Below are 22,273 nucleotides of genomic sequence, written 5' to 3' on the forward strand. Positions count from 1 at the left end.
CTTTGAAGTCAAGTCCATTCCGTTTCTAGGGTACATTGTGTCCGGTTCCGGACTAGAGATGGATCCTGAGAAACTACAAGCAATCCAAAATTGGCCGATACCCTTAACCCTCAAAGGGGTCTAGAGGTTCTTGGGGTTCGCCAACTATTACCGAAAGTTTATACGAGACTTTTCCACCATTGTGGCGCCTATTACTGCTTTCACTAAGAAGGGTGCTAACCCGTCCAAGTGGTCTGAAGAAGCCATGCAAGCATTTCATCTTTTAAAACAAAGGTTCATCTCTGCGCCTGTTCTGAAACAGCCTGACATCGACTCTCCTTTCATCTTAGAGGTGGATGCCTCCTCCGTTGGAGTAGGAGCGGTGTTATCTCAGAGGGCTAAAGATGGCCATTTACACCCTTGCAGTTTCTTCTCCCGGAAGTTCTCCCCAGCTGAGCGCAACTATGCCATTGGCGACCAGGAGTTGCTAGCCATCAAGCTCGCTCTAGAAGAGTGGAGGTATCTGTTGGAGGGAGCTTCTCATTCAATCACCATACTTACAGACCACAAGAACCTTTTATATCTGAAAGGCGCACAATGTCTCAACCCTCGTCAGGCCAGATGGGCACTTTTCTTTTCCAGGTTCGACTTTAAACTCCAGTTCTGTCCGGGCTCTCAGAATCGCAAGGCCGATGCCCTTTCCCGCTCATGGGAGCAAGAAAATGAGTCAGAGTCTTCAGACAAGCATCCTATTTTAAATCCGTTGGCATTCTCCACGGTAGGGATGGACTCTACGCCCCCATCAGGGAAAAGTTTTGTGAAACCGATGCTAAGGAAGAAGCTCATGCATTGGGCCCATGCTTCCCGTTTTGCCGGACATACAGGTATCCAAAAAACCCTGGAGTTTATCTCTAGGTCCTATTGGTGGCCAACTCTGAAAAAGGACGTCTTGGAGTTTATTGCATCTTGCCCAAAGTGTGCTCAACATAAGGTATCCCGCCAGTCGCCTGTGGGGCAACTGGTTCCACTATCTGTTCCCCGTCGACCTTGGACCCATTTGTCGATGGATTTTATTACAGATTTACCCATGTGCAACAAGTTCAATACCATCTGGGTGGTAGTTGACCGGTTCACCAAGATGGCACACTTCATTCCTCTCACCGGTCTTCCGTCAGCTTCCAAGTTGGCTCAAGTATTCATACAAGAGATCTTCCGACTCCACGGTCTTCCTGAAGAAATTATCTCAGATCGAGGAGTTCAATTCACAGCCAAATTCTGGCGAAGTTTATGTCAAGTCCTTCAAGTCAAGCTAAAGTTTTCCACGGCTTACCATCCTCAGACCAATGGTCAAACCGAGAGGGTGAATCAGGACTTGGAGGCCTTCCTCCGCATCTATGTGTCCTCCTCTCAAGATGACTGGGTTCAATTACTTCCCTGGGCCGAGTTCTGTCATAACAACCAGTATCATTCTTCATCTGCTTCAACACCATTCTTCACTAACTTTGGATTCCACCCTAAAGTCCCTGAGTTCCAACCGCTTCCAGCAACTTCTGTTCCCGCAGTGGATATCACCTTGCATCAGTTTTCCAATATCTGGAAGAGCGTACGATCAGCTCTGCTCAAGGCATCGTTCAGGTACAAGAAGTTTGCGGATAAGAAGCGTCGAGCAGTTCCTGCTCTCAAGGTGGGTGATCGGGTATGGTTATCCACGAAGAATTTGAGGTTAAGAGTTCCCAGTATGAAGTTTGCACCTCGCTATATCGGTCCTTTCAAGATTGAACAAGTCATCAATCCTGTTGCTTACAGACTTCAGTTGCCTCCCTTCTTAAAAATACCCAGGACATTCCATGTTTCCCTGTTGAAACCGCTGATCTTGAATCGGTTTCATTCCTCACTTCCTCCAACTCCGAAAGTCCAAACTCAACGAGGCGTTGAGTATGAAGTGGCCAAGATCCTGGACTCACGTCACCGTTACGGTCAACTACAGTATCTTATTGACTGGAAGGGTTACGGCCCTGAGGAACGTTCATGGACCAATGCTTCTGATGTCCATGCTCCTGCCTTGGTCCGGAGATTCCATTCCAAGTTTCCTCAAAAGCCAAAGAAGTGTCCTGGGGCCACTCCTAAAGGGGGGGGGGGGTGCTGTCACAATCCGGGTATCTGGACGCCATTTCTTACCCATCAGATGCCTCCTAAGGCTGGCTCAGCGCTCCAGGACCGGATCCCATCTGTTATCCTAATGTTCACATTCCTGCATCCTCTCCTGTCTCTCTGAGACGCTGTCACAGTAACGCCTTATTACATCTGGCATGGCGTCTCCCGCAGCCTCCGCCGCCGTCCCTGAGCTTCTGCATGCAGAGTGTCAGAGTGGCGATTACGTCAGCCGCGGCCTCCGCTGTGTCCGCGTGGTTGGATGTGCACTTGTCAGCCTGGCGTCTCCTGTCTCCAGTGGCCGGCGCCGCCATTACTGTTTTCATTACCACATGGATTACAAACCAAACTTCCCTCCAAGTGTCTGCATGGGCGCAGCCATCTTGGATTCTGTCAGCTGATCATTTCCTCCAATCTGTTGTCAGTATTTTTAATCTGCATAATTGCCAAGCCAATCCCTTCCTTGCTGCAGGTATAAATACACTGTGCCTGAGCAAGGAAGGCGTCAGTGCTTTGGTTGTCAAACCTAGTTCCTGTTTGTCTCTCTCCTGTGATTGTCTTCCAGGTTCCAGCTCCTGTCTCAAGACTTCCACCATAGAGACCCGCACCAGCATCCCACCTGCGGTGTAGCCTGACTCTCCAATCCATTGTGGATTCATCTGTTTCCAGCTACAACATTACCTGCTTCCAGCTCAGCTTCCAGCAGAGTACAGCTTCTCTTAAAGGGCCGGTGTCCTTTCTACACTTTACCACTCTCCACCGGTATTATTATTTCTCCGCTCTCAAGTTCTACATTTCAGTTCATATTTCATCGCTCCCAAGTTCATTTATTATTTAACTGGTTCCAGCCAGTATCCACTCCGTGCTAACAACAGTCTGGTTCCAGCCAGTATCCACAGCAGCCGTGTTATCTTCAGCAACCCAGCTTTTCCTGGAACACCAGCTGGTACAATCCTGGGTTATCTCCATTGCTACAGTCGGGCCTGGTAAGGACTTTCCATCTAGAAGATTATAAGAACTATCTCACACTACCAGTGCCCTGTGGCTTCTGCCATCCTGTAGTACCCAGGAACTGTATTTATTCTTTGCTGACTTTTATGTTTTCTTTTACTGCTGCTGTGTTGCGGAGTTGTCATAATAAACATCATTGACTTTTATCCAAGTTGTCGTGGTCACGCCTTCGGGCAGTTATTATTCATGTTACTTACATGTCCAGGGGTCTGATACAACCTCCCAGGTTCCGGTACATCTCAGCCCCTACAACTGAGGCTGCCTCCCGCCAGCTCAGGCCCTCAGTTGTGACACAGGGAAAGGATAAGCTATCTGAATCCTCTTGGGAATATGATATTTCTTTTTGGGATTTACCCACAACCCTTCAAAGAGAGTATTCAGCTCGTGGGAAGAAGGGAAAGTGACCTTAGATTTCTTTTCTTTAGAGAAATAGGCCTTCTCCTGAGGTACAGGAGTGGCTTCCGTGACTTCCAGAACTTCCCTTATAGCCACAATCATATATTGTATACTTTTTGCCAATTTATGATCTATTTCCCTGGAGTCACTATCGTCGACACAGGAATCAGTGTCCGTGTCGGTATCAGTATTCACAATATTTGCAAATGGTCTCTTATGTGACCCAGAGGGGTCGCCTGCGGATGGAAGAACAGAACCCTGAAAAATCACATCTTCCACAGATTTTCTCCAGCATTCTGCATGAGATTCAGACTTATCTAATCTCCTATTGATATGATGCATACTATCACGTATTTCTTTCACCCATGCAGGCTCTTGGTGTGTCGGCAGCGCCACATTACAACTCTGTGTCCCTAAAATGGTTTCCTCCGGGGAAGAACTCCCTGCCTCAGACATGTCACACTCGTGCACAACACCCACACAGACACACTGGGACTTATAAAGGACAGACCCACAGTAAAATCTGTCAGAGGGACACAGTTTAGGAGCAGCCAGTTCACAACCCCAGCGCCTGTATCTAATGCCTGTGAACACAAAATGCCCAATGACATGCAGCACTGTTTTACACAGTAAACACACTTGTAAAGCACCAAATTCACTTGTGCCCCCCCCCCCCCTGTTTTGCACCCTGATACTTGTAGTCAGAAGTGGAGGAGGACCAGCCATGTCTCTGCAGCCTGAGGAGAGAGAGAAAATGGCGCTGAGCAGTGTGCTGGCTGCCTGAGGAAGAAGCTCCGCCCCACAATGGCGCGTTTTTACCTCAGAGAGTTTACATAATATTTATACTGGCGGATGTAGGACTGTGCCTGGGCATCTTATGCCCCCTTTTAGCCAGTTTATATAGGTATTTTGCTGCCCAGGCGCCCCCTCCCCGTGCCCTGCACCCTGCAGTGCCTGTGTGTGTGGGCAGCAATGGCGCGCTGCGCTCCCGCCAGCCGCGCGATACCTCAGCCGTCACTTTACTTGATTGAAGATCTATCTTCTTACACTCACCTGTCTTCAGACTTCTGGCTCTGTGAGGGGGGTGATGGGGTGCTGTGGGAGTGAGCATCTAGGCACAGCTAGCGTTCAGTACCCTTCAGGAGCTAATGGTGTCCTGTCAGCCAGAAGCAGAGCCATGAAACTCTTCAGGAAGTTGGTTCCTACTTCTGCCCCCTCAGTCCCACGAAGCAAGGAGACTGTTGCCAGCAGTCCTCCCTGAAAATAGAAAACCTAACATAAGTCTTTTCAGAGAAACTCAGTAGAGCTCCCCTGGAGTGCATCCAGTCTGCCTGGGCACAATTCTAAAACTGATGTCTGGAGGAGGGGCATAGAGGGAGGAGCCAGTTCACACCCATTGAAAAGTCTTAAGAGTGCCCATGGCTCCTGCGGAACCATCTATACCCCATGGTCATGAACGGGACCCCAGCATCCTCTAGTACGTATGAGAAATATATTTTCAGGAACTTGAGATATCTGCAGTCAAGCAAGCTGCCCTCCCACCGGAAAATTATATTAAGCCCACTCCACTATCCACCACTCCCCTACGTGTTAAACACCCCCTACCACCCTGGAAGTCATGTACATGGGCTTCTTCATTCAGCCCAATGCCTCCTTCTACAGTTTAGCCCCATCTGTGCAGTAAAGGAGTAATTGGCAGATATTACTGCTCCAGGTCCTACATGCTGAGTGGAAGATAGAATACCCACTACCGTCTGCGGGACATCAAAGCTACCGCTGATAGCACCCCCCACCCCTACCGCTGGAGGATGGGTAGGGGGCCCAGTGCATTGCTGTGCCCAGGGGCATATCCTGCTGTTAAGATGGCCCTGTATATGGCCGCCCTGACTGCCACCTCTCTCCACTACAATCTGTCCTCAGTGCTGCTACCCGGCTCATCTTCCATTCTTTAAATGTACTAAGTCTGCCTTCCCTATCCTACAAGCCCTACAATGTCTCCTCTTCCAAATCCATTTCAAGCTTATCACACTCACTTAAAAAGCCCTCACCCATTCCCCTCCCACTTACATCTCTGACCTTATCTCCCTTTACACTGCCACACACCCTTTTCACTCCACAAATGAATGACACCTTTCCTGCCCACTGATTACGTCCTCCCACAGTGTATAAGGACAAATCTGTAAGTAAGTTTGACCATGGAACAATTTTTGGTTTGAGATGGGACAGTACAGCATTTCTATGGGAGAAATTGCCTTGTTGAGACCAGGTAAGTCACTGCTGGGCCACCAAGGATGGTATGTCAGCATGCTATCTGTAGAGACATGATGAATGTCAACATGGTCACTGTAATTGCTGTTTCCATAATGTGGCATGTCACAAAGCACACATCTTAAGATGGTTCCTTGAACATAACAATGAGTTCAGTGTACTTCAATGGCCTTCAACTGAACACCTCTTGGAAATTGTTTAATAAGAGATTTACAGCATTAATTTTCAGCCAATCCAAAGAATGAAACCCAGTGTGGTCTTCTGCTGTGGTGAGCCATTCACTTCAAGGTGCTGTGCTTCAAAGCTCTTCCGTATATCTCTTTTGTAACACATTCTTATTTGAGTCACTGTCATCTTTCTGCCAGCTTGAGCCAGACTTGCCATTCTTTTCTGATCTCTATTTAACAAGGTGGTTTTCCCACAGAAGTATGTACATGAGATCTTTATCTTTGCGAGTCATTCTCTGTAAACTCTAGAAACTGCTGAGCATGACAATTCCAGTAGATCAACAGTTTGAGGGATACTCAAAACACCCCATCTGGAATCAAGAGTTATTCCACCGACAATGGGGGGGGGTATCCAATTACAGGTGAAGAAACATTGGGCATGAAAAACATCAGTTTTTCCCTTATTTTTCCCAATGTTTCACCCATATGTTTTTCACAGGCTACCCAATTTGGTCCCCTTTAAAAAACATACATTATCTCCCAGAAAACACACAGGTTCAGTGAAACCTGTGTGTTTTCGGTAGATTTGGTTTTGCCTTGCTGAGGCAGGTGAAACAAAATCCCAGATAAGTTAGTGCGAGCCGTGGCTTTATGGGACTAATTGGATAGTCCCCGGCGAAACATTAGCTGTGGTAATTAACTGCGGCTAATTGGACACCCCCAAGTCACTTATGTCTAATTTCTTACCCATTCTGCACTTCATACCTATGTCTGCATGTTTTTATGCACTGAGTTACTTTCACGTGATTAATACAGTACTTGCATTAATGAGTAGGTGTACCTAATAAAGTGATCACTAGGTGTATACCCCGATCATGATCACCACCAACACCACTGCCATAGAACGGCAATGAGTTTTATCTGTTTTCATAAATAGACAAAGAGATTTAGCAGATACAGCAGTTACATATTTAACATTTGTAATGAATAATTATTTATGGTGAGCACATAAGAAAATGTATCATTCATTATTTACGCTCTATAAACTGGGCAGAGTGTGCGTTTAAACATTTCACAACCTGGTGGCACCCCCCCCCCCCCTTCCCCCCACAGCTGCAGACATTATCATCCAGCAGGGAAATATAACAGAAGCCGCCCTTACCATGCCTGTGTATAGAAGGTGACTGCAGAGAGGAGCAGTGAAATGTACGTTTGTGATGTTGTGATGGTATATCTTGTCAATAAATGTTTTGCCCAATGTTTATAGAAAAATTGTACTATAAAATATTGTTGTTTTTTTTGTTTGTTTTTTTATATAAAATCGTGTTGGATATGTTTTCTATAGATGTTCTTTACCTAATTCAAAATAAAAAAACAACAACAATAATTTCATGAGCAATTTTTGATAAATACATTAGTTAAGTGGTTAAATCACTGGTGTCTTAAGCTTAGACCAATACGTTCCTTTCTATTACTCTTGGGCCTATGTGACTCTATGGATAGTGCAGCGGCCATTGGCCCTCATTCCGAGTTGTTCGCTCGGTAAAAATCTTCGCATCGCAGCGATTTTCCGCTTAATGCGCATGCGCAATGTCCGCACTGCGACTGCGCCAAGTAAATTTGCTATGCACTTAGTAATTTTACTCACGGCTTTTTCATCGTTCTGGCGATCGTAATGTGATTGACAGGAAATGGGTGTTACTGGGCGGAAACAGGCCGTTTTATGGGCGTGTGGGAAAAAACGCTACCGTTTCCGGAAAAAACGCAGGAGTGGCCGGAGAAACGGAGGAGTGTCTGTGCGAACGCTGGGTGTGTTTGTGACGTCAAACCAGGAACGACAAGCACTGAACTGATCGCAGATGCCGAGTAAGTATGAAGCTACTCAGAAACTGCTACGAGGTGTGTAATCGCAATATTGCGAATACATCGTTCGCAATTTTAAGATGCTAAGATTCACTCCCAGTAGGCGGCGGCTTAGCGTGAGCAACTCTGCTAAAATCGCCTTGCGAGCGAACAACTCGGAATGAGGGCCAATGTTGTCACAAGTAATTTGATGCTACATTCAAGGACACAGCAAGGATCACATGCATGCAGGAGGCATATAATTATACCATACACCTGCTGCATTATCATTTTACTGCAATGCTGCTGCCAAGGAAAAAGCAGCTATGGTCACTCCGCCCACATCTGAATTAGGCCCTATGTCCACCATCTAGTTATTTTTAAAAGTTTATTTTTCAAATATTCGGGAAATATGAAATAAAGCATATTAAGTAACAACTTGCCTCTGAAACAGAAATGGGTATGATTAAACATACTAAAATACACCCACCTTACCCTTTAATACATTTGATTCTGTTAAACAAAGCATTATCATTTTAATTTAACAAAAACATCCTTGCAACCCTACAACATAAGTCCCTTTCAGTCATTTAGTCATGTTTATTTTGTACCTAAAATTAGTTTTGATCCATTTTACTGTCTGCACACTGATGGCAGGACACCTGCTGTGGGTACAACTAGGAAATTATTGTAATCTGCATTCTCAAACTGATTAAGCAACACATGAGTAGACATTTCTAGACTACAAATATACTTAAATTATTTCCTGCTGCTTTAAATTCCTGTTTTGTCTTCCTTCATGTGTACAAGACCGCCTTCATTTAATTCAGATTCATAGATAAATATAATTTGTAAGAGGAATCTTAAAAAAAGAGTATCATCAGGGAGCAAGCAGTTGACTATACGTAGGGATTGCAAATGCAAGAAGGGGATGTCTATAAAAATGGAGTGCAAAATACAGTACTGTACATCCAAAAGTCTAGTGGTAATAATTCATAATTGCATGTAAAAGTGCGAGTTGCAGGCAGCAATGTTGGTGATTTAATGGGAGGCAGTCAATTTATGGGCTGTCGGGATCCTGGCTGTCAGGATACCGACGCCGGAATACTGACACCTGGTGAAATACCGGCAGTCGGAATCCCGACCGCCGGCTGGAATCCCAACTTGGGTGGTGGTCCACGCCACCACCTGAGGGGGAATATAACCCTGTCGTCACTGGGCCCAAATCGTGGTGAGCGCAGCGAGCCCGTGAGGGGACACACTGCACTCGCCGCCAGTATCATGGCTGTCAGGATCCCGGCATCGGTCTCCTGACCGCCGGGATCTTGACAGCCGGGATATAATACTGATCCCGATTTAACTGCTAAATTTAAGACAGCAATTTTGAAACGGCAAAACCAGCCTGGTTTTTTCTTTACAATAATCTTTGATCAACAAAAAATATGTCTTTATTCAACCAGATCTGCCTTTCGATTCACATATATAAATTAATCTTGCCTCTGCCAATAGTGAGATAGTACAAGGATAGGCAGGGCTAGATGAAACCAAACTTATCTCATGGGAGAGTCCAGAATTTGGAGGTGCTCTTCCAGCCTTCCAAAAGAGTTGGCAAATCTTCTGTTGCTGCCCACTTTCTGTCTGGGGGCTGGTAGGTTGGATGACACTAATCCCATTGAATTGCATCATCCTAGACTTGCCCCCCATTGTAAATGCCATGAATCACAACTTTAAACAACAGGTGGTGGGGCCACATATATGAGGATGAAGTGCCACAACCTCCTACACATCAGATAGCGTTGCCCCCTCCAGGACTCTCCTGTAATGTTCTTACAGAATGTATATAAGTATGATAAAGCAAAATCAGGGATGGTAAACAAGCTCTACTAATAAAATACATTACTGAGGCCAAATATCAGGCCCACTAATAGGGCTATATAAATTATGTACTTCAGTTTTAGTCTTTAGGCCAGGTTAAGCCCCATTTTATACTATAGCCAGTGGCATCACAAGGGGGGTGCGGCCCGCACCCGGGTGTCACCCACCGAGGTGTGACACCAAGGTGCCGCCTCCTGCTCAGTGGCAGGAGCCAGTTGCTGCACTGTAACATTATGTGCAGCAACCCGGCTCCTGTCACCCTGTAGAAGCCAGCACTGCAGGCTAACCAGTCTCCAGAGGCAGGCCGCATCTCCCGGACCCCGGAGTGGCGAAAAATGGGGTTGGGACACTTAGCCCCACCCTCTCCCATGAAACCACGCTGCCATATGGGAAGCCACGCCCCCTTTGCGGCCGAGACTGCACCAGGTGTGCTCCAGGTGAGTGATGCCTCTGACTGTAGCACATCATTCTTTCACAGCATATACAGTAGATTTAGAAAAAATCTGTAATACCAAGCAGCTTCATACAAGTCTTATTTTATAACTGTTACTACTCTCACTTAAATTGTGTTTAAGTGCAATGCTTGTCAACCGCACAGCACTTTAAACATTTCAAAACATTTGTTTTGTTACAGTTGATTTATGCATAAATGCAGTTAAAATGAGTTGCTTTTGACATTTTATTACTCTTGAAAGGGAAAAAATGGCAATATTACCTTTCAGTTTCTTGTACTGTGGAATCTTACCATTATATAATGACTCAAAAACAATCATAAAAGGCCAGATACAGAGGTGTTCTCAAAGTGTTCACAATGTCTATGTTTGCGCAGTTGAGCGATTATTGTAGTACTGCATATGAGTTCCAATGGTCTTGTGATGGCGGTCGCAGTGCAAATTTGGATGCAGTTTGACAGTCAGTAAGCATTTGTTGGAGGTAACAGGGGTGGCGAAACACAGACGTATGGGAACCGTTTCAGGGGCCGTGTCTTAATCTGCGACTGTGTTGTTACACGCAGTTATAAAGACTCTGATGGCTTAGTAGCAAAAAACATTCTAAGCAACCATAGGGTTCCTCAGAGGTCCAATGGTGTCTTGCATTTGCATTTGCGACCGCTGGTGCATCTCTGTACGCAAGCGGTGGGACAGAGTCACCGATGGGAGGCATCTCTGTACAAATAACAGCTCTGCAAAACTGAGCAATCAGTGATGATAAAGTGGTACAAATTGCCAAGAACAACTGAATACATGCTGATAGTGTGCTAGGGGCTGCTGCAGAAGCACCAGCAGAGTGAGTCTGAGATCCGGAGACAGTGCATCAGTACTGCGAGCCACAGCTGAGATCCAAGGGGGCTGGGCAAATACATTCTGATAAAGGGAGACATCCCTATTGAGAGCTACTGAGACCTATTGAGAGCTATTAAGAACAACTGAGAGGGATTGAGACTTATTAAAAGTATATTGAGAGATACTGAAAGTACATTGAGAAAAATATTGAAAGTATTGTGTAAGCCTAGCATTAGCAAAAAACTGAGCTAAAGATCTGAGTGTGCAGACAGCATGATATATGTGCCTTGATAGAATTACTATTGAACCAGTGACTGAGTCTAACAGTATAAACAGAGAAAGACAGTTTGTGAGAGAATCATAAACTGATTAAGGCAATTACTCTAAAGTGCTGAATTTAACTGTGCTACTGAAAAGTGGGGATGTTTTTATTGTGTCTTACTATTGGAAAGTCAAAGCTATCATTCTCTGGGATCAAGAAAGACCAGCATTAAATGCTAATTCCTATTTACTTTTGTCTAACGTGGATTACAAGTATATTCATGTTATAGGACAACGACAAAAGAGTACTACAATAACAGAACTTTGTATTAACTTTAAAGTAAATCAGTGATCAGTCTAAGATTTTGCTTGTCTGCTGAGTAATAATGTGTTTTGCTATTTCATTATATGTGTGTTTTGTGAAGGTTATTGTGTGTTTAGAATACAATGTATTGAAGCAATTGAGAAACTGCATTTTCCCTAGTTATAGCCAACAAGATACTGTAGCAGTTAAGATAAATAAACCTCTTTAATTATTAAAGTTATTGCCACTGGCTAATTATTAGGGTATTGCAAACTACTGTCTTATATTTGTCATATTTCTTTTGTGCCATAATTGACATATGTATGGTGATGATTATTATTGTCATGCAGCAACCTGTCCTGGTATCACATCCTGTTACCCCCCCTTAATAAATCCACCTGATTATTCTATTTATCAAGGGTGTCAAATTATGTAATTTGACTGCGTGTATGGGGATAGTGTCTCTGCTGCAGCCTGAGGTGGACAAGTTGTGTAATTGTTGCCAAAGAAGAAGGAAGATCCACTGGAGCTGCCGTCTTAGCTGTAAGGTACCATCTACACCTACAGTAACTTTTCTGTGCCCACAACAACACCACCCAGGAAACCTCACAAGTGCTCTCAATAACATAAGTAATTGTATCTTGATGTGGCTTAGATACAGTACATGCAACATAAAATGTAGTAAAGTACCAGGGTGAAAATTTTAGAGGCACTTTTGGTCCTGAAATTGTGTTTCACTCAAAATAATATTATAAATTAAATAATGTAATAAATTGCAATAAAAATATGATATTCCTCAAATCTTTATTGCTTAGACTTGGAATCATCATTGTAAGTGATGCTAGGCTATGAAATTTACTACAAAGCATGGTGGTATATTTACTAAATGTAATAAATATAGAATAGGATGGCCTTCTTAAAATGGGTGTAGTATGAGTGGCCGACGGCCGGGATCCCGGGGGCTTGCATACCGGCGCCGGGATTCCGACTGCCGGCATACCAACAGCTGGGCGAGCACTAATGAGCCCCTTGCGGTCTTCGCTGCGGGCACGGTGGCGCGCTACACCCGCCACACTACACGTGCCACGCTATTTATACTCCCTCCAGGGGGGTCATGGACCCCCAAGAGGGAGAATATGCGTCGGCATGCTGGCGGTCGGGATCCCGGGGCCGGTATGCTGGACGCCGGGATCCCGGCCAGCGGCATACTGAAGACCACCCCTTAAAACAAATAGTGCTGGTAATTACATTTTAGTGCATATTGATCTAGGGAATTATTCTGATTGCTCATTATGGGGTCAGAAATGAGTTGTTTCCCTTTTGGAGATTAGACTGTCCAGCTATGTTGGAGGTTTTCTTTCGCCTTTGTCATGAGTGACACAGCTACAGTTTAGAAAAAAATAAGTTTAATTGGCCTGTGTTTTTGTCAAGCACACTGCGTGCTATGTACATACCTGATAACAAAGTTCTTTGCCTAAACATGTTTAATTTCTTCATTTTCAGTAAAGTTTTAATAAGGGTATTAATATAACATCTGTTCCTAATCCATTGTAAATCTTAGGTGAAATTATATTACCCAGTATGTTTTACTACACAGTGCCGTAACTAGACATTGTAGCGCTGTGTGCAAGAAACAGCATTGGCGCCCCCCCCCATATAAAAAATAGGACCAGTGCGTGCCTTCCTTGAATGCTCTTGTCAGATCCTTTCTGGTCAGGAGGTGGGTGGGGGAATCAGCAGACTCGTGTATAGGGTTTGCTTCTGGTGTCAAAGTTTATGGTCCAGTCCTCTCGTCCAGGACCCACCCTGACGTATAAGGACTCACACTTCTGCAATCCGGATTCAGGATGGTGCAATTTAATTTGGGGAATTTGATTTTAAAATCTGGGGCAGTGGGAGACTCCACCATGAACTAACAGTCTGCCCCAGAAGGTGGGAGGTAGGCAACTATGGCCCAGCTGTTCATACATATATACACACTGTACACAAATACATATACACTTACACTATACACTGTATATACACTATACACTGTACATGCATATACACTGTACATATATATACACTGCACAAACATACATACATACTGTACACGCATACATATAAACCGTACACAAATATACACTGTACATTCATAGACAATGTACTTATACATAAACACTGTACACACATACATATATACTGTATATACACTATGCACACATACAGACTGTACACACCAGAGGCGGAACTACCGGCAGTGCAGGCAGTGCACTGCACTGGGGCCCGCCTCTGTCCAGGGGCCCAAGCATGTAATGAGTCAAACTGACTCATTACATGCCGCTGTGCGCTGCAGGCAACCGCTGCCCGCAGCGCACAGCCGCCCGGAGATAGGAGCTGAGCAGCGGTACAGACGGGGGAAGGAGGAGGGAGCCGGAGGACGGAGCCGCAGCAGCGCTTTGTTACTGGTGGAGGCGCTGCTGCTGCTGCTCCTCTGCTTCCCTATAGGCTGTCTTCCGAGAACAGCCTATAGGGAAGCAGAGGGGCAGCAGCAGCAGCGCCTCCACCAGTAACAAAGCGCTGCTGCTGCTCCGTCCTCCGGCTCCCTCCTCCTCATTCTCTACTGCCCGGGAATCGTCGTCTGACGCAGCTGCACCGAGGAGCCTGAGGGTAAGTATAATTCTTCTTTCTTTCTTTCTTTCTTTCTTTCTTTCTTTCTTTCTTTCTTTCTTTCTTTCTTTCTTTCTTTCTTTCTTTCTTTTTCTTTCCTTCTTTCTGCCGCAATGTGTAAAAAGGGGGGACTACCTGCCGCACTGTGTAAAAAGGGGGGACTGCCTGCCGCAATGTGTAAAAAGGGGGGACTACCTGCCGCAATGTGTAAAAAGGGGGGACTGCCTGCCGCAATGTGTAAAAAGGGGGGACTACCTGCCGCAATGTGTAAAAAGGGGGGACTGCCTGCCGCAATGTGTAAAAAGGGGGGACTGCCTGCCGCACTGTGTAAAAAGGGGGGACTGCCTGCCGCAATGTGTAAAAAGGGGGGACTACCTGCCGCAATGTGTAAAAAGGGGGGACTGCCTGCCACTATGTGTAAAAAGGGGAATCTGCCTGCCGTAATGTGTAAAAATGGGGACGCTGTCTGCCGTAATGTGTAACAAGGGCACGCTGTCTGCCGTAATGTGTAAAAAGGGCACGCTGTCTGCCGTAATGTGTAACAAGGGCACACGGTCTGCCGTTATGTGTAAAAAGGGGTAATCTGCCCGACGCTATGTGTAAAAATGGGGAATCTGCCTGCCGTAATGTGTAAAAAAGGGGGGCTGCCTGACGCTATGTGTAAAAATGGGGAATCTGCCTGCTGCTATGTGTAAAAAGGAGGAATCTGCCTGCCGTAATGTGTAAAAATGGGGACGCTGTCTGCCGTAATGTGTAACAAGGGCACGCTGTCTGCCGTAATGTGTAACAAGGGCACGCTGTCTACCGTAATGTGTAAAAAGGGCACGCTGTCTGCCGTAATGTGTAACAAGGGCACGCGGTCTGCCGTTATGTGTAAAAAGGGCACGCTGTCTGCCGTTATGTGTAAAAAGGGCACGCTGTCTGCTGTAATGTGTAAAAAGAGGAATCTGTTCGCTGTAAGGTGTAAAAGGGTCTCTACCTGGTGTAGTGGTGCTACCGTGCGGCGTAATTTGAATAATGGAGACTACTGTGTTGGTATTATTTTGTGGCCACACCCCTTCCCCACGAAGCCACGCCACTATGTATTTTTGCGCGCGCCTATGGCGCGCACTGCCCCCGGGGTGGACTTGGATGGGGGGGGGCCCCAAAGCATTTTGTCGCACCTGGGCCCACCGCTTGCTTGTTCCGCCACTGGTACACACATACATACATATACACTGTACACAGATACACTGTACTTACATACATACACACACACTGTACACACATACACACACACTGTACACACACACATACATACGTATACACTGTACTTGCATACATACACCGTACATACACACATACATATACACTGCTCTTACACACAAATACATATACACTGTACTTACATACATACTGTACATACATATGCACACTGTACTTACATACATACTGTACATACATACATACATACATATGCACACTGTACTTACATACATATTACACTGTACACACATACATACATACATACATATACACTGTACTTACATACATATTACACTGTACACATACATACATATACACTGTACTTACATACATACTGTACATATGTACATATGCACACTGTACTTACATATTACACTGTACACACACATACATACATATACACTGTACTTACATACATACTGTACATACATACATATGCACACTGTACTTACATACATATTACACTGTACTTACATACATATTACACTGTACACACACATACATACATATACACTGTACTTACACACACACATACACTGTACACACATATATACACACTGTACACACATACATAAATACACACTGACTGTACACACATACATATACACTGTACATACATAGACAATGTACAGTACTTACATACACACATATACAGTACTCTGTACATACATAAATAGCACCATAGAACTGCAGCACCATAGACACATTGCCACTCTCTCCTCCCTGCCTCTTCCCCCGGAGCCCCGAGCAGCCGTGCACCTCAGCCGACAATGAGCCCTGCTGGACATAAATTACCTTACCCTGGGGACCAATCAGTGGATACTCCGGGACCTGCAGCCAGCTAAGGGACAAACATAACTATCCCTTGTAACAAACACTCGCACAGCCCCGTCCCTGGCCTCCTGATGCTGCCTTGCAGGCAAGTTACTGAAGCCGGGAGCAGTGAGCTGAGCACCGCTGGTAACACTCATCTAAGCGGGTGCCGGCAAAGAGACATGGCAGCGGCTGCGCCCTCAGCGCATTTGCGCTGTGTGCAATGCACCGTTTGCCCATAGGTAGTTACGGCTCTGTTACTACATAGAGAGAGCTTGGGAGATTGGATTGCAGTCTTCAAGTTGGCTTCTCTCAGACTAGAATCCCTTAATTATCAAAAGCTATGGTCCCGATTGGTCATATTCAATCTTTTTTAATCTTTATCAAACCTGCTGTTGATTTAGTGTTACAGCAAATAGCCTGATATTGTAGTGGGAGTGAGCCATTAATGATCACCATGCCAGATACTGCTATTATTGCATCATGTTTGTGGTTTGCATCTATTCATCAGTCTGTGTGGTCAGTACCTTCCAACTAACAAGCTGGAAGTCATTCAGAACTTTAGCCTATGGGTAGAGTGACAATTCTGGCCTGAGATTTGCTTCCTCTAAAAATGAAAAACATAATTTAACTTTATACTTCATATTTGCATTTTCAGTATCAGATTTAGCTGCCTTCAGAACTATCCAACATATATCCAACATCTCTTTTTAGAGGTAAATTTATTGTGTGCAATCTGCAGATAAAATACAAATCAAATATTGGGGGTCATTCCGAGTTGTTCGCTCGTTGACGATTTTCGCAACGGAGCGATTAAGGTAAAAATGCACATGCGCATGGTACGCAGTGTGCATGCGCTAAGTATTTTTAGCATAAAACTTAGTAGATTTACTCACGTCCGAACTAAGAATTTTCATCGTTGAAGTGATCGGAGTGTGATTGACAGGAAGTGGGTGTTTCTGGGTGGAAACTGACCGTTTTCTGGGAGTGTGCGGAAAAACGCAGGCGTGCCAGGATAAAACGCGGGAGTGTCTGGAGAAACGGGGGAGTGACTGGTCGAACGCAGGGCGTGTTTGTGACGTCAAACCAGGAACTAAACGGGCTGAGCTGATCGCAGTGTAGGAGTAAGTCTCGAGCTACTCAGAAACTGCTAATAATTTTCTATTCGCAATTCTGCTAATTTTTCATTCGCTATTCTGCTAAGCTAAGATACAATCCCAGAGGGCGGCAGCCTAGCGTGTGCAATGCTGCTAAAATCTGCTAGCGAGCAAACAACTTGGAATGACCCCCTTTATGCTGAAAAAAAAATGTTAACCCCAAACAACAGCAGGTTTATACCTACTGTGTTTGGTAACATCAGTCTTTACAAACTAATATAAAATACACAAAATGTTTCTACATGAATACAATCCAATACAAATACAATATTATATTGTTCCATTTACCAACCTTTGAGTTCTTCTGTGCATCTAGCCCTTGTCATCTGACTGAGAACAGTGAAAATCAGTCTTCATTCATCTGGAAACCATCTTTTATTTACCATCATCCTTGTTTAAATGGGTTTTCATAATGCTATCATCTAGAAGGTTGAGCTATACAATGAAGCTCGTCTATCTGGGAGCTCTGAAAAACATAAAGTACATTTTTTTTGTATTACATTTGACTGTTTTTGCATGTATTAGGGGAGAACTGTATAACCATAGAAAGTAGCACAGCACACCAGCATTGTGGATATCTTATTTGAAATGTACAAAACACTAGAAAGTAGAATACAGTAAGTAAACCATAGATAAGCACTTTATACTCAATGTAACCCCACCATGCCTACCACAGTGGGCAGCAGCGTTTTAAGAGAGGAGGAGGCCTGGGTGCAGCCTCCTCCTTCGGGCCCCTCCTCTCTGCCGGCAGCGGGGAGAGTCTGAGCACTAGAGCGCTCAGCCTCTACTGCGCATGCGCAGATCCCCGGGAAAATGGCGCTGGGCTATTTTCACAGAGTTTTAACACCGACGTGGACATCGCCGCGGGACTCCGGAGGGGTGAGTATTCACAAAATGGGTGCAGCGTGTGTGGTGGGGGCCCCCTCTGAACTCAGGGGCCCGTGTGCACCGCACACACTGCACCCATTATAGAAACGCCAGTGACAGTGGGAGAGTTCAACCCCTTACATAGTTACATAGCTGTTGAGGTTGAAAAAAGACAAATGTCCATCAAATTCAATCTGTATTATACATTTTGTATTAATTAAGTGCTATATCCTTGGATATGTCTTTCAGCTAGGAATTTATCTAATCCATTTTTAAACTTATTGATTGAATCCACCATTACTACCTGGTCTAGCAGAGAATTCCAAATCCTTACTGCTCTTACTGTGAAGAATACTTTTCTCCGTTGTGTATGAATTTTTTTTTCTTCTAACTTCAGGGGGTGTCCTCATGGCCTATGTTGCGTTTTTTTTTATAAACAAATCGTTTGATAAATACTTGTATTGTCCCTTTATGTATTTAGCAATATTAATAATGTCCCCTCTCAATCGGCTCTTTTCCAGTGTAAACAAATCTAACCTTTTGAGTCTTTCCTCATAATTCAGTGCCTCTAACCCCTTAACCAGTTTGGTGGCTCTCCTCTGAACCCTTTCGAGTACCAAGATATCTTTTTTATAGTGAGGTGCCCAGAACGGTACACAAAATTCTTGGTGAGGCCGCACCAAAGATTTATACAGTGGCAGGATTACACTCTCATCTTTTGTCTCCATTCCCTATTTTATGCATGCTAACACCTTATTTGCTTTAGTTGCTGCATTTTGACATTGCATCAACTAAAGCAAATAAGGTGTTGGCATGTATAAAACGGGGAATGCATAAAACCAGAGGCGGAACTACCGCCAGTGCAACCAGTGCGTTGCACTGGAGCCCGCCACTGTCCAGGGGCCCAAAGCATGTAATGAGTCAAACTGACTCATTACATGCCGCTGCGTGCTGCGGGCAACCGCTGCCCACAGCACACAGCCGCCCGCAGGACACAGGAGTCGGAGAGGAGCGCAGCGGTCACGGGCACGGGGGTAAGGAGAAGGAGGGAGGTGGAGGAGAGAGACGCAGCAGCGCTTTGTTACTGGTTGAGGCGCTGCTGCTGCTGTCCCTCTGCTTCACTATAGGCTGTCTTCCGAGAACAGCCTATAGTGAAGCAGAGGGACAGCAGCAGCAGCGCCTCCACCAATAATACAGCGCTGCTGCGGCTCCCTCCTCCACCTCCCTCCTCCTCCTTCTCTCCTGCCCGGGATCTCTGCCAGAAGCTGCACCGAGGAGCCTGAGCCAGCAGAGAGGGTAAGTATAATTAATTCATTCTTTCTTTCTTTCTTTCTTTCTTTCTTTCTTTCTTTCTTTCTTTCTTTCTGTCTGTCTGTCTGTCTGTCTGTCTTTCTTTATTTCCATGTGCAAAAAGGTGACTGTCTGCTGCAATGTGTAAAAAGGGGGAATCTGCCTGCCGCAATGTGTAAAAAGGGGGAATCTGCCTGCCGCAATGTGTAAAAAGGGGGAATCTGCCTGCCGCAATGTGTAAAAAGGGGGAATCTGCTTGCCGCAATGTGTAAAAAGGGGGAATCTGCCTGCTGTAATGTGTAAAAAGGGGGAATCTTTGCCGCAATGTGTAAAAAGGGGGAATCTGCCTGCCGCAAATGTGTAAAAAGGGGGAATCTGCCTGACATAATGTGTAAAAAGGGGGAATCTGTCTGCCATGATGTGTAAAAAGGGGACGCTGTCTGCCGCAATGTGTAAAAAGGGGCACGCTGTCTGCCGTAATGTGTAACAAGGGCACGCTGTCTGCCGTTATGTGTAAAAAGGGCACACTGTCTGCCGTTATGTGTAAAAAGTGTACACTGTCTGCCGTTATGTGTAAAAAGGGGACGCTGTCTGCCGTTATGTGTAAAAAGGGGACGCTGTCTGCCATTATGTATAAAAAGGGGACGCTGTCTGCCGTTATGTGTAAAAAGTGTACGCTGTCTGCCGCTATGTGTAACAAGGGCACGCTGTCTGCCGTTATGTGTAAAAAGGGCACGCTGTCTGCCGCAATGTGTAAAAAGTGTACGCTGTCTGCCGTTATGTGTAAAAAGGGGACGCTGTCTGCCGCAATGTGTAACAAGGGCATGCTGTCTGCCGTTATGTGTAAAAAGGGCACGCTGTCTGCCGCAATGTGTAAAAAGTGTACACTGTCTGCCGTTATGTGTAAAAAGGGGGTGCTGTCTGCCACTATGTGTAACAAGGGCACGCTGTCTGCCGTTATGTGTAAAAAGGGCACGCTGTCTGCCATTATGTGTAAAAAGTGTACGCTGTCTGCCGCTATGTGTAACAAGGGTACGCTGTCTGCCGTTATGTGTAAAAAGTGTACGCTGTCTGCCGCTATGTGTAACAAGGGCACGCTGTCTGCCGTTATGTGTAAAAAGGGGATGCTGTCTGCCGTTATGTGTAAAAAGTGCACCCTGTCTGCCGCTATGTGTAAAAAGGGCACGCTGTCTGCCGTTATGTGTAAAAAGGGGGATGCTGTCTGACGTAATGTGTAAAAAGGGGACGCTGTCTGCTGTAATGTGTAAAAGAGGAATCTGTCTGCCGTAAGGTGTAAAAGGGGCTCTACCTGGTGTAGTGGTGCTACTGTGCGGCGTAATTTGAATAATGGAGACTACTGTGCACCGTTTTATGAATTGGTATTATTTTGTGGCCACACCCCTTCCCCACGAAGCCACACCACTATGTATTTTTGCGCGCGCCTACGTCGCGCACTGCCCCTGTTTTGCATGCAGGGGTGGGGCTCCGATGCCGTTTCTTGAACACAGTGCTAAAATGTCTAGTTACGGCACTGTTGCTAGGTATCCATTTCTCCTGCCCTGAGCAGGTCCCCTTCACGAGATCCTCTCCAGGGGTGAGGGGGTGGACTTGGATGGGATTGGGGGGGGGGTCCCAAAGCATTTTGTTGCACCTGGGCCCACCGCTCGCTAGTTCCGCCACTGCATAAAACCCCTTTAATTACAGTGTTTATGTAATTGTGTGCAACCATGCATAAACCAATGGATTTTGTATTAGACGTTTTCTAACCTAGATTTAGGAAAAGTGTAGTGACAAGCGGGCAGGGAATTTAAAAATGGTCCATACAATTAATATTCAGTGGTCTTCTTATTGAGATATAATGATCAAGGGGAAGCAGTTAGGATCCCCGCTGTCGGGAACCTGTCAGAATACCGACTTCCCCCTCAGGTAAATCCGTGGCGCCAGAAAGGGGGCAACATCATAGCGCCGAACCATACGCCGGGATCTCATACTGATCTCATCGAGGGGAAGCAGTCAGGATCCAGGCTGTCGGGAACCCGGCAGTCAGAATACCGACACCAGGATCCCGACACTAGTCTGAATGCCAACACCGGCATTTTGAAAGGGAGCAACATCCCAGTGTCACAACTGAGGGCCTGAGCTGACGGGAGGCAGCCTCAGTTGTAGGGGCTGAGATGTACCGGAACCTGGGAGGTTGTATCAGACCCCTGGACATGTAAGTAACATGAATAATAACTGCCCGAAGGCGTGACCACGACAACTTAGATAAAAGTCAATGATGTTTATTATGACAACTCCGCATCACAGCAGCAATAAAAGAAAACGTAAAAGTCAGCAAAGAATAAATACAGTTCCTGAGTACTACAGCATGGCAGGAGCCACAGGGCACTGGTAGTGTGAGATAGTTCTTATGATCTTCTAGATGGAAAGTCCTTACCAGGCCCGGCTGTAGCAATGGAGATAACCCAGGATTGTACCAGCTGGTGTTCCAGGAAGAGCTGGGTTGCTGAAGGTAAAACAGCTGCTGTGGATACTGGCTGGAACCAGACTGTTGTTAGCACGGAGTGGATACTGGCTGGAACCAGTTAAATAATAAATGAACTTTGGGAGCGATGAAATGTGAACTGAAATGTAGAACTTGAGAGCGGAGAAATAATAATTCCGGTGGAGAGTGGTAAAGTGTAGAAAGGACACCGGCCCTTTAAGGGAAGCTGT

General features: G+C 45.5%; 1 protein-coding gene across 2 annotated transcripts in view; it reads right to left on the minus strand.

The window, feature by feature from the left end:
* Positions 1–22,273, minus strand: part of HS3ST5 (heparan sulfate-glucosamine 3-sulfotransferase 5) — a 447,091-nt gene that overhangs the window by 185,130 nt on the left and 239,688 nt on the right. For both annotated transcript variants that reach the window (XM_063917162.1, XM_063917163.1), the window contains one exon: positions 17,694–17,867. The gene's annotated coding sequence lies outside the window, so the exon portion shown is untranslated. The remainder of the gene's footprint in view (positions 1–17,693; positions 17,868–22,273) is intronic.

The sequence above is a fragment of the Pseudophryne corroboree genome, chromosome 4 (genome assembly GCF_028390025.1).
Source record: "Pseudophryne corroboree isolate aPseCor3 chromosome 4, aPseCor3.hap2, whole genome shotgun sequence".
NCBI classification, from domain to species: domain Eukaryota; kingdom Metazoa; phylum Chordata; class Amphibia; order Anura; family Myobatrachidae; genus Pseudophryne; species Pseudophryne corroboree.